Raw genomic sequence first — 14,286 nt, forward strand, 5'->3', positions numbered from 1 at the left:
AAATTTAATCGATAAAGAGGGAATATGGGCAAAACTATTTCCTTTTTAAACATTTATAGCTGCAAGGAAATAACCATTGTTTTTATTTTTTGTTATTTCAGAAAATCATAAGTACGTGTTTCTCTGGATATTATGTATTGCCATTCTTGGGGCTGTTTTTATCTTCTTCAGTTACTTACCAGATGAGATTTGCGAAATATCATTAGGTTGTAACAATGATCAGGAGGAGCAGGAAGACGAGAATAGACCTAATGACAGGGAGAATGACCCCGCCCAAATGAGAGAAACAAGTGTGTAAACTGTTGGCCTGTTGGTTAGGAAAATACTCTGTACATATAGAAGCCCATTTTCCAGGGCTTGACCAAAATAAAGTAAACTTTTAGAAAAGTTTATATGCGTTTTTTATTTTATTTACCTTCGCTACCTTGGTAATTACAATTAGACTTTCAGAAGTACGGAAGTTTCCATTTTTAAGCAAGGTTTTTTCCATCAACAATCTTCAATTGGCCTAAATAGGATACATAGTTTTTAAAATAATTTCTTGATTTTAGTACAAATAGCCATATTTTATTTTTTTATCTAGAAAGCGGTATAATTTCATATTTTTATTTTGGCCAAAAAAATTTCATCAGTTGCAAGCCTTTTATTTATTTTGCCTTTTAAGATCTCAATAAGGACGAGAATTACTTAATGAAAAAAATTTAAAAATTACCGTCATTTTTGTAATCTAAGATCATTGCATACAGTTATGAATTATATAAGACATAAATCCTTTTACATTAGAGGAAACGCGCAGAGGTGTGGACAGTGATGGTTAAACTGATTATAAGTGTTTCGCACGTTTCGAATTCCCAAAGAGGCAACGACCTCAGGAAAGATAAAAGGAATTTGCGGAGGGGTAGTTTGTGTGAAAGGGAGGACACTTCTATTGGAATAGAGTTCTCTGCTAACGAACCCCTCTCATTTCTCGTTTGAACGCCAAAGAAGCAAAATAAGCCATAACAATGGGGAAAGTGTGGTATTACGACCGACTATTTTTTGTTTTACTAACTGCAACCACTTTCATCGTTTCCGGAAATGCTTCCACGAAGAAAATTGATGGTAAGAATTTTTATTTAGAACAGATAGATATTTGACAATTATAGTGACCTTTATTTCGAACCTGGCCTTTATCACCAAGCATTTATTTTCCATTTTTTTTAGAGGAAAATTTTTTAATTGTATATAGCGATGAAAAAAATCAATGATCTTGCTCTTGTTTGTATTTAATTTTCGGCCTGCAATCTAAAAATGCGAGTCCGATTATTCTCTCGCGACAATAAAGGTGTCTCATTAATTTCAAATGAAAAGGGGTTATAGAGTACAGTGGAGCCTGATAGCCACATTCCTGCTTTGCATGACGTGACCAATAAATATATGGAAAAATATTTCGAATTTTCATCTCAAAACTCACAGCGTATCTTGAATTCTTAAGGGTTTTAGAAATTCTTAGGGAATAAGACAGCGCAAGTTTAATTATTACGAACTTTGCAGCCAGGTTCTTTAATTTTGTGTGCTTAATATTGTTAAGTTCTATCGGAAAATTTTTAGAGTGGACTAAATCTGTCCTCTCTCCCGATTTGATCCTGTTAGCATAAAAGAGAATTTTTAATCAAACCTTGTAGTTTGTCTCAATTTGCCAAGTTAATTTTAAATACGACTCTTGCTCGTTCTGCACGTTGTTTGAAAAATATTCAAGTATTTCAACTCCACTTAAAATGCTTTTCAAAAACACTGCACATTCTCGCGGTGACTTGCTAATTGCGACGATTCAAATATGAATTCATTTTATTTCTCCAAACCAAGCCTAATATTTAAATAATGTTGATTTCATAATTTAAAATATTTTCAAATGATTTATTATTTCTCTACAGATATATTGGAGAGAATAAGATATGGCATAGTTGACTTTGACAAATACTTCTCGATGAAATTCCAATATGCCGACTATCGAAACGAAGGTTCCGATTTTGTATGGAAATATATGGAGAGTGAAGAAAATGCGACCAATTTGAGCGACGACCAATTCGTAGATGGAAAGGTAGGTAAAAATGTATATAAAAAAATGTTTTTAGTTTAAATTTGATTTTTATAGGTGTCGATTGATCTGCCTTTTGGATTTCCATTTTTTGACCGCATTGTCACCCGCGTAGCAGTGACGAAAGAAGGGATAATTCAATCAGATGAGCCGTCCGTTAATTGGACCATCGCTCCTTTAAAGGCCAAAATTGGAATGACCCGCAGCAATATTTCCTACCTGTCTCGAGGTGAGTTTGAAAAATAGATTTAACTCACGGCACGTATTTCTCTTATATATTTAAATCGTAACCTTAGTAAAAACTAACAAATAATTTCGAACAAAATTATGCGAAATCAATCAAGATAATTTTGATCCTAAACTTAACGGCTCGCAACATTTTCAGAAAACGACATCTACATCCAGTGGAACAACTTTCGATTCGACCACATATATTTCAAAGAGCACGATTTCAGCTTTCAAGTCAGACTGAGCGCCAGAGGAGACATCGTTTTCGTTTACAAGAGAGTGCCCTACCACTTGAAGCTTGTGCGGGAAGCTTGTAAATGCCTCGAAAATGAATTTGGAGTCAAATATTCTTATGAGGAAGTTCGGCCTGCTATTGAGAAAAGAGACGATTATCCGGCAGTTCCGGCAAGTTCGAAAACTTACGAACTTGGATATTCCGTGAATTTCGATAAACTCGAAGTCAGGCCAGCGAATTTAATCCGATTCTCAATGGCTGACACGTGCGTGTTTCAAAAATCGTGTGAGGACTGCACCGAGACTAAATTTCGTCCCACCCCGCAACGTCTACGCCGATGCTTTTGGTGCCCAAAAATTGAGAGGTGTTCCAGTCTTAGAGACAGTGTAGAGGGCGAGTGGTATAAGAAGACATGTCATCTCGATCTCGTGGAACATCCGTATTTCTGCAATAACATTGACTGGGGAAGTATGAAACATTTTATTTTATGTTAAAGGTTTTGGTTATAAAATCTATTCATTGATAAATTTAATCGATAAAGAGGGAATAAGGGCAAAACCGTTTCCTTTTTTACAGCGGGGGCTGGATGTGCGATAAAATTGGTTCACACTGCGCAGATGCAAGATGGCGTCTGAATGTGGAAAACAAAAAGCTCTCTTTGGATTGCCGTACGAGTATCGATATCTAAAAGACACAAGTAATGCAAATTATGCGTCACAATATTAACCAAAACTTGCTTCTTTTCGCGCATTTTCACGTAACAAATTTTTTCGCGCCAAATCTGCGCGTCGCACGAATCTGGCCTCCGCTGCTTTTTTACATTCATTTTTTAGCCAATGAAAGATTCGGAAAAAAATGGTTTGAATTGAAATTATTTATTTATAATTCGACAGGCTTACAAAATTCAGTACTGTCGTATCGTTTAAATTTAAAATTTTCATGCCAATCGAGTGGTGACCTGCCAAAATATTATTCTCTTCGCTAGAGGTAAAAATAAATAGTAATTCGTACAATGTTTCAACGGTTGCTACGAAATAAGGAATTGAAATCAAGCTAGACTGATATTTAATTAATCAGCGATGCTTGATTAATTTGTCGTAAAAACCCATTATACTATTCAAACCAGTCATGCATTTATTCTTTAAATCCAAACTTAATAATTAGTATATGTGTGTGTGTGTTTGTGTGTGAATCACTATAGATAAAAGATGCATGATTGTATTTGCTGGTGTTTGGACCTCTTTAAAAATTAATAGCTGCAAGGAAATAACCATTGTTTTTTTTTTGTTTTTTCAGAAAATCCTAAGTACGTTTTTCTCGGGTTAATAGGTATTGGCATTGTTGCGGCTGTTTTAATCCTCATCGGCATCTTGCTCAAATACATGCCAGATAGGCTTTACATAGCACTATTTGTTTGTAACAATGATCAGGAGGAGCAGGAAGTCGAAAATAGACCTAATGACGGGGAGAATGACCCCGCCCGAATTCAAGATACACCTATGTAAACTGTTGGCCTGTTGGGCACTCCAATAGAAGTATTAGGAAAATACTGTACATATAGAAACCCATTTTGCAGGGCTAGACAAAAATAAACTTTTAGAATAGTGTATAATATGTGCGTTTCTTATTACATTTCCCTTCGCTGCCTTGAAAATTTCAATTAGACTCGCTGAAGTACGTAGGTTTTCATTTTTAAGCAAGATTTCTTCCATCACAAAACTATAGTTTACAGTTTTTTTGTTACAGTTCCTTGATTTTTATACAATGTGCCATACCAATTTTTATTTATCGAAATATAATAATAACAGACACAGTAAAATATCAGTATAGTTAAATTTTCAATTCTATTTTATGCAACCTGTGCAGCACCAATGCCATGCAGGGCAGCAACAATTTTTTGTCACTGTGCCATGCACTTCTCACTTGAGAATCTTACTGTGGGCCGAGACAGGCCCTCGGGGCTGCTATGCGCTCTGTGGCCTCCGCCCTACTGACTCACCCTGGGCCGCCTCGTGGTGCCGATGCTCAGCTGCTGTCGCTTTGGGGCCTGGACTCCCTCAGGCTGGCCTTTTAGAGCTATCCTGATTTTTATAAATAAATTAAATCGGTGCATCTTCTGAATTTCCCTTCACACCTACGCAGACACTTTAACTCTAATTTCGTCAAATGAACGCTGGTCTTTTTATTTTATTTTTATTTTTTTAGCAATTTTATCGAACCTCTGCTCAGCACGTCCCGTGAGCTTTGGGCTCATCCGGCTTGAATGTATAAAAATACGATTACGAACGCGAGAAGGCAAGAAATAATGTTGGGTCTGTCAGCAGATATAAAAATCCTTAATTTTCAACACGGATTCACTCTAAAAATTAGTATCTCCTATACCAGAATCGAAAACCATATACTTAATCCCCACTTGACGATGAGTTCTGGACCCTCCCTTAAAAAGAAAGGAATCTCGCCAGCACTGACAATTAAAATACACATATCACCAAAGTGCACTCGTGTGAGGCAGGGAAAAATGCAGAAGTTGCGGAAAATATTATCAAATATTTTTTCTGAATGTCCACTTTCCACTTAGTCAACAAAATCATGAATTAAAATATTGTGAAACAATTTTATATTTGTAATAATTAAAAAGGCGCAGAGGAAAGGACAATGAGTTTAAATGTTTCACGCGTTTCGAATTCAAACAGAGGCAGGGAATGCAGAAAAGATGAATGGAATTTGATGAGGGGTTACAGTCAAAGCGATGAAAACTTTTATAATAATAGAGTCCTCTGCAAACGAACCCCTCATTTCTCGTTTGACCGCCAAAGAGGTCGAAAGCTAAAAGAATGGGGAGAGTGCAATTTTACGACCGAATTATTTTTGGTTTAATAACTGGCACCGCCTTCTTCGTTTCTGGAATTGTATCCACGGGGACGTATGATGGTAAGAATTTATGATCAGCAAATATGGAAATCTGATAATAATATTGACCTGGCTTTTGAACCCGAATTGAATTCGAAGGAAAAGGGTTAGACCTGGATATGGTGACCACATTCCTGTGTGGAATCACAAGATATTCTCAAGATTATTCAATCATTTTATTTCTCCAAACCAAGTCTATCTCATTAAAATAAACTTAAATTCCAGATTTTCAATTCGTCCTGGTTTCGGCAAAATTGCGCAACGTTCAACAAACACCCAAATTTTCACTGTCGAATTGATTGTTGACCTTTTCTTGCAACAAGGAAATTCGCGTTTGGTTGTTGAAAGTTACGCAATTTTGCCGGGACCAGGACGAATTCAATTCTGTTTATTTCTCCATAGCAGTAGGTCAAAAAATTAATCATGATATCACAAACAAATCACATTAATGGAGAAATTTAGGCATTTTTTGTAGTATTAGCGAGCAACCCGCTGAAGCTGACGATCGGTAAAAACAGCAATAGTTTTTACTACCCGAACCACTCGCCACACATTTTGAATTAATTTTAAATTTTTATTGTTTTCTCAACAGAATTAATGGAGCTTGCTTTTATTGGAACTGACCAATACAGCTCGGTGAAATTCCACTACACCAAACACTATCCAGCCAGTTTTTTTTGGGTAAATATGGAGAGTGGAGAACAGGCGGTCAAGTTGACAGACGACCAATTCACCAATGGATCGGTAGTTAAAAATTTAAAAAAATATATATTTATATTATTTTTTAATTGAATTTTAGTCATTGATCTATCTGCCTTTTGATTTTCAACTCTTTGACCACATTGTCACCCGCGTAGCAGTTACAAAAGAAGGGATAATCCAATCAGCTGATCCTTCCGTTAATTGGACCATCGCTCCCATAAACGCCAAATCCGGAATGAGCCGCTGCGATATTTCTTATATGTTTAACGGTGAGAATAGAAATTTATTTTAAATTCCAGGAGTTTCTACCACGTTTCTTATATTTCAATCTTAATTGATAAATAAATTTGAAACAAAATTACGCGAATCAGTCGAGATCCTCTAACATTCAAAACTCTGCATACCAATAAAACTAAAAACAAAATATTTTTCAGGGTACGGGCTTTATATCCAGTGGAACAACTTTCGTTTCAAGTACAAAAACTTTGAAGACGATTTCAGCTTTCAAGTCAGACTAGGCGACAAAGGAGAAATCGATTTCGTTTACAGGAGAGTGCCCTACAACATGACATTTTTGCGGCAAACTTGTCGCTGCCTCGGAGAAAGCTTTGGAGTCACGTTTTCTCGTCAAGAAGTGTATAACGTTCTCCCCTACTATGAAACTTTCGAGCTTGGATTTTCCGCCGATTTCAGACAATTCACAGTCAAGGACGGGACCGTAGTCAGATTTTTAATGGCTGACACGTGCATGTTTCAAAAATCCTGCGAAGATTGCATGAAAACAGAATATCATGTCACCCGGAATGAAACTGCCCCTTGCTGGTGGTGCCCAAAATTTAATAAGTGCTCCAACAAGAGGGACATTTTTAAGCACTTGTGGAACATGGGGATGTGTGATCGTAAACACTTCGATTATTGGGATTACTGCACCACCTCCTTGAAAGGTATTGCAAATATTTAATTTTATGATGTAAATATTGGTTATAAAATCCATTCGTTGATTAATTTAATCGAGGAAGAGGAAATAAGGACAAAATCATTCTCCTTTTCACATTTATTTTTGAGCCAAGGAAAATTCGAAGATAATGGTTTGAATTTCTATTATTTATTTATAATTTGGGAGCCTTTCAAATACAGATTTAAATAATTCCGTTTCAATCTAGAGTTAAATTGACTTTAAAATTAATATTGCAATCGAGCGGTGACCTGAAAAAAAAAATTATTTCTCCGCCAGAGCGAAAAATTCCTTGCTGAATTAAAATATTTACGGAATTGCTTGATTAAAGTGGAATGCTGCAAGAAAATAACTATTAAAATTTTTTTTCAGATGGTAATGAGTATGCTGACGTATGGTTTATATTTTTCTTCGGATTTGGGTGTATTATACTCGCCGGCTGTTCTAACGTGGCTCCCAAAAGAGCGTGGAAAGGGCCTGGAGACACGGGACTGAAGGATCAAATAAATCAAGCAGGAAATCAGAACAGTTACGCAGATGACGAGGAAGATGAGGAATACGAGGATATTACATTTGAATGGGAGGATTACCCCATCCGAATTGAAAACACTTATGTGTAAATTGAAGTTGGCCTTTTGGTCAGTCCAATTGAAGCAGGAAAACATTGTACAAATACAAGTCCATTTTTCAGGGCTAGGGAATAATCAAATGTAAATTTTTTTGAATCAGATTATATGTGTTTCTATTATATTTACCTTCGCTACCTAGAAAATTTCAATTAGACTCGCTGAAGTACGTAAGTTTTCATTTTCTCTCATCAGTTTTTTTAAAAAGTTCCTTGATTTTAATACAAATATATTCCATACCTACATTTATTTAGCCAAAAAATAATAATAGACATTTAGTAAATATTATTATAGTTAATTCTCTAACTTTTTGTTTTGTTTAAAGGCGCAGAGGAAAGGATGGTGAAGGTTAGGCTGAGTTTAAATGTTTCGCACGTTTCGAATTCCCACAGAGGCAGAGAACGCAGATAGGATGAATGGAATTTTCTGAGGGGTTTGTATCAACTCTATTAGAATAGAGTTCTCTGCTAACGAACCCCTCATTTCTCGTTCGAACGCCAAAGAAGTCGAAAGCTAAAAGAATGGGGAAAGCGCAATTTCACGGCCGATTTCTTTTTGTTTTACTAACTGCCGCCGCTTTCCTCCTTTCCGGAATCGCGTCCACGAAAGCAGATGATGGTAAGAATTTTTACTTAGCACAGATGGGTATCTCAATGAAATCAAAGGAAAAAGGGGAAAGAGACAACACTGGAACCTGGCGGCCACATTCCTGTGTGAAATGACAAGATAAAATTATAAATCTGGAAAAATATTTTAATTTTCACCTCGACATTCTCAGCATTTCTTGAGTGTTTTAGAAATTCTTGTAATATGCCGGCGCATGCTTAATTATTACGAGCTTTGCAGCTAGAATATTTAATTTTGTGTTTTTACTATCATTAAATTCGAGCGGGATTTAATTTTTAGAGGCAGCCAATTCAATATTACATGTTGTGTTGGAGTGTGTATATCTTTTTCAATGTTCACCGCACAAAGAGAAATGGAGAGTGGACTAAATTTCTCCGTGGTCAAATCTTTCTTCTCGTCCCATTTTATCCAGTTAGCATAAAGGACCAGATAATTTTGGTCTCAAATCTCATTTTGGATAATAAAATTTGCATACGGCTCGCTTTTCGAAATTTTGCACACTTTCGCGGATAATTTAATTGATTCATTTTATATTTCCGAACCAAGTCTAATATTTAAATATAATTAGTTTAATAAAATTCGAAATAAACTAAAATGGTTTATGATTTATCTTCAGAAATCGAGGAGGAGAAAGGAAATGAGGTCTATGACACTGACGAATACAACTCGATGAAAATCCACTATTTCAACTATCCAGAAGACGGTGCTAATTTTCTATGGATAAATATGGAGAGTGAAGAAAATGCGACAAATTTGAGCGACGATCAATTCGTTGATGGAAAGGTATGAATAAAATTGTAAAAATTATTCAATACTTTTATAAAAAATTTGAATTTTAGGCGTTCATTGATCTTCCTTTTGGATTTCAACTTTTTAACCTTAATGTCACCCAAGTAGCAGTCACAAAAGAAGGGACAATTCAATCACAATATCCTGCCGTTAATTGGACCATCGCTCCCTTAAACGCCGAACACGGAATGACCCGCTGCAATATTTCCTACCTCTTTCAAGGTGAGTTTGGAAAAGAAATTGAATTCATGGATTTTCTGCCACAGAAATGATTATTTAGTTCAATAATAAATCTGAATACACACTCGATTTGGATCAAAAGTATTCTGTTGTAGACGGTTTCTTATTAGAGTCTCTTATTTTGAGAATAATTATTTTTTTGCACAGTTTATCATCTATTTGTGGAGGTTTTTTTAATTTTATTTTGCTATATACTAAAAAACAAAATATTTTTCAGATAAAAACCTCTACTTCCAGTGGAACAACTTTCGATTCCGCCACAAAAACTTCAAAGAACACGAGTTCAGATTTCAAGTAAGACTGGCAGGAGAAATTGAATTCGTTTACCAGGAAGTGCCCTACAACTTGGCTGATTTGCGGGAAAATTGTTCCTACTGCCTCGGAGATAAATTTGGAGTCACGTATTTTCATCACGAAGTTTTCGAATTTCCCCCCTACAATGAAACTTACGAGCTTGGATTTACCATGGATTTCGAAAAATATGACGTCAAACAAGGGACTGTGGTCAGATTTGCCACGGCTGACGAGTGCATATTTCGAACAAACTGCTATGATTGCACCGAAACTAAATTTCATCTGAACGAGGATGAAACTGCCCGATGCTCGTGGTGCCCTGCAATGCAGAAGTGTTCCAGCACGAGAGACAGTTTTCGGCACTTGTGGAGGAGTGAAGGATGTGATATGAATTACGTGAAAGGTCGGATTGGTTGCTACTTCTTGCAAGGTATCAAAATATTTTATTTTATGTTATTAAATCCATTCATAAGGGAAAAATTATTGCCTTTTTACATTTTAATTGTTTCAACTGTAATTATTTATTTATATTTTGCTGGTGTTACGACCTCTTTAAAAATTAATAGCTGCAAGAAAATAACTATTATTTTGTTACTTTCAGTACCTGGCAGGTCCATTCATAAAGTGATTGCGTATTTCTCCTTGGTCTTCATGTTTGTGGCTACTGTAGCCAGCATCATCTGTTGTCTACTAAATAGACCTGCCGAATTAGTACTTTGTGTTGAATCACCGTTGGCATATCTTCGAGCACTCCTCCAACCCACGAATCAGCCAAATCAGCCGGATGCCAATAATCCAGCTCAAGATCAAAACAATGGTCAGGAAGATCTGAATGAGCAGGAGAACCAGGAAGGTCCTGGTGAGAGGGAGAATAGCCCCATCGAAACTCAAGCCACCGACGTGCAGGAAGAAAATGGTACCTTTGTCCTTACACCATCCATCGTTGTGTAAATTGAAGCTGGCCTCTTGGTCAGGCCAATAGAAGCAGGAAAATATTGTACATATACACATAAGTGATTTTTCGCGGCTACTGAAAAATCCAGTAAACTTTCAGAACATATTATAATGTGTTTCTATTATATATTCCTTGAAATTTTTAATTTAACTCGCTGGAGAACGTACATTTTCATTTTTAAGCCAGATTTTGTCCACCATTGATCTTTTAAAGCCTTTACTCTGCAGTTTATTTAACATAGATCATGATTTTAATCTCTATTTGGGCCAAAATAATTATCACGCATAAAAGTGTGTTAATAAAAATTAAGTAAAATCTCTAATTTTAATTTCTGCAACCTGTGCAGCACCAATGCCAGGCAGGGCAGCATCAAAAGACATAATTATTGTCACTGTGCCTTGAGAGGAAAGGACGGTGAAGGTTAGTTAAGGCTGAGTTTAAGTGTTTCACACGTTTCGAATTCCCACAGAGGCATCGACCTCGGGAAAGATGAATGGAATTTGGAGAGGGGTTTGTGTCAAAGCGTCAAAGGGAGGAAACTTCTATTCAAATAGAGTTCTCTGGAAATGAGCTCCTCATTTCTTGTACGAACGCCAAAGAAGTAGAATAAGCCATAAGAATGGGGAAAGCGCAATTTTACGACCGAATTCTATTTATTTTAATAACTTCCAGCGCTTTCCTCATTTCCGGAATTGCGACCACGGAAACAGATGAGGGTAAGAAATTTTACTCAGCACAGATAGAAATCTGATAACTATATTGACCTACTCGATTTTGAACCTGGCCTTTAGCAAAAATAGTATTTTTTTTTAATGATATTTTAGAGGAAAATTGCAATTGAAAATAATCAATGATCATGCTCTGGTTTGTATTGCTTTTTCGGTCTGCAATCTATACTACTCGCGGTAAGATGTGGTGGTACAATTAATGCAAAGGAAAAGGATAGAGACTGCAATGGAAGCTGGCGACCACATTCCTGTGTGGATCGAAAAGACCGATAAATATATGGAAAAATATTTTGAATTTATGTCTCAAACATCTCAGCAAATCTTGAGAATTCTTGGAATTATGCCGGCGCATGCATAATTATTAAGAGCTTTGCATTTGGATCATTAATTTTGTATTATTATCATTAAATTTTACAGGAGAATTTTTTCCAACGTTTCAATTCTTTATTATTCATTTTATTTCTTTGAACCATAAGCCTAAAATTTAAATAAAATTAGTTTACTAAAATTTAAAATGTTTTTTGATTACTCTTCAGAAAACAAGGAGGAAAGAAGATATGCCACTAACGAATACAACTTGATGAAAGTCCAGTATACCAACTATCCAGACGACGGATCGGATTTTCCATGGAAAAATATGGAGATAGAAAAAAATGCGAACAATTTAAGCGACGACCAGTTCGTTGATGGAAAGGTACGCAGAAATTTGTAAAACAATGTTTTTAGTTTTAAATTTGATTTTTATAGGCGGTGATTGATCTGCCTTTCGAATTTCAACTTTTTGACCTCAATGTAACCCGCGTAGCAGTGACGAAACATGGGATAATTCAATCAGAAGATCCTTCGGTTAATTGGATCATCGCTCCCTTAAACGTTGAATCCGGAATGACCCGCTGCAATATTTCCTACCTCTTTCAAGGTAAATTTGAAAAAAAAAACGGCTATAATTATTATTTTGTTCATTAATATCAATCTTTACTTATAAATTATTATAAAATTTGAATCAACATTAAGCGAATCAGTCGAGATCCGAAATTAAACTTTACAGGTGCGGCAGCATATTTACCGCACACTATTTTATTTTGCAATATGGAATATCAATGAAAAATGGCTCGTGCAGTTAGGACAATACTTCAAAAGAAATTAACCATTTTACTGCAATTTATCAAATTCTGCGAATGACTAAAATGGTGCTTATACAAATAAGACCAAATAAAATCTTTCAAATCGGTCTAAAAAATTAGCCAAACATTCCAAACCGTCTTTATTGCATCGAAATATCTCTCAAATTCAAAACTCTGTAAACCAATAAAATTTAGCAGAGGAAAAAACTAAAAACTAAATATTCTTCAGGAAATAACCTCTACGTCCAGTGGAACAACTTTCGATTCAACCGCAAAAATTTTGATGAACACGATTTTAGCTTTCAAGTCAGACTGGGCGACAGAGGAGAAATCGATTTCGTCTACAAGGAAGTGCCCTACCACTTGACAGACTTGAGGGAAAATTGTTACTGCCTTGGAAATTCATTTGGAGTCATGTATCCTTACGAGGAAGTGTTCGACCTCTTCAAGGAAAATTACGATCTTGGATTATTGCTGGATTTAGATGAATACGAAGTCAAGAAAGGGACCGTGGTCACATTTTTCCCGGCTGACGAGTGCATGTTTCGAAAAAACTGCCGTGCCTGCACCAAAACTAAATTTCAAATCAACCCGAAGAAATCTGCCCGATGCTTGTGGTGCCCAAGAATCCAGAAGTGTTCCAGCAGGAGAGACGGTATACGGCACGCTTGGAAAATTAATAAATGTGATACTTATCGCGTGAAAGTCCCGAATTACTGCAATGTCTCCTTGACAGGTATCAAATATTTCATTTTATGATATAAATCTTGGCTATGAAATTCAATCATTGATTAATTTAAAGACTGAAGAGAGAATTAAGGGCCAAAATCATTTGGATTTTTACATTTTTTGGGGGGGTCAAGGAACGATTTGGGAGATAATTGTTTAAATTGTTCTTTTTTGGCAGGCTTACATATTTCAATACTGTTGTTTCAATTTACAGTCATATTGATTTTAAATCAAGCGGTGACCTGCTGTACAAAAAAAATTGAAAACTATTTTTATTTTTAATTTCAGAAACTCCCAGGTCCCTTCATATCCTGATTATATGTTTCTCCACGCTCCTCCTAGTTACGACTCCTATAGTCATCATGTGTTGTTTTCGAAAACAACCTGCCGAAGTAGTACTTTGTATTACATCCCCGTTGGAATGGCTTCGACAATACATCCAGTCCACGAATCAGCCAAATCAGGTGTTTGCCTTAAATAATATGCAGCAGTAGATCAGGAGGACGAGGAAAGGACCTGATGACCTGGAGAACAACCCAACCACTTACGTTTAAATTGAAGTTGGCCTATTGGTCAGTTCAATAGAAGTAGGAAATTATTGTACAAGTACATACAAGCCCTTTTTCACGGCTAGAGAAAAATAAATTAAACTTTTAGAATAGATTATATATGTGTTTCTATCATATTTGCCTTGAAATTTTTAATTTAACTCGCTAGAGAACGTAGGTTTTTATTTTTAAGCCAGATTTTTATCCATAATTTATCTTATATTAGCCTTTACTCTGCAGTTTATTTAACATAGATCATGATTTTAATCTCTATTTGGGCCAAAATAATTATCACGCATAAAAGTGTTAATAAAATTTAAGTAAAATCTCTAATTTTATTTTCTGCAACCTGTGCAGCACCAATGCCAGGCAGGGCAGCATCAAAAGACAATTTGTCACTGTGTCTTGCACTTTTATTATCACTTGAGAAACCCATGCAGGTAATTTAATTATAATTTCTTAAAAAGAACGCTGATCTCATTATTTTATCAGGTAATTTTAAAGCAATTTTATTAAACT

This window comes from Cloeon dipterum, chromosome X, assembly GCF_949628265.1.
Source record: "Cloeon dipterum chromosome X, ieCloDipt1.1, whole genome shotgun sequence".
NCBI classification, from domain to species: Eukaryota; Metazoa; Arthropoda; class Insecta; order Ephemeroptera; family Baetidae; genus Cloeon; species Cloeon dipterum.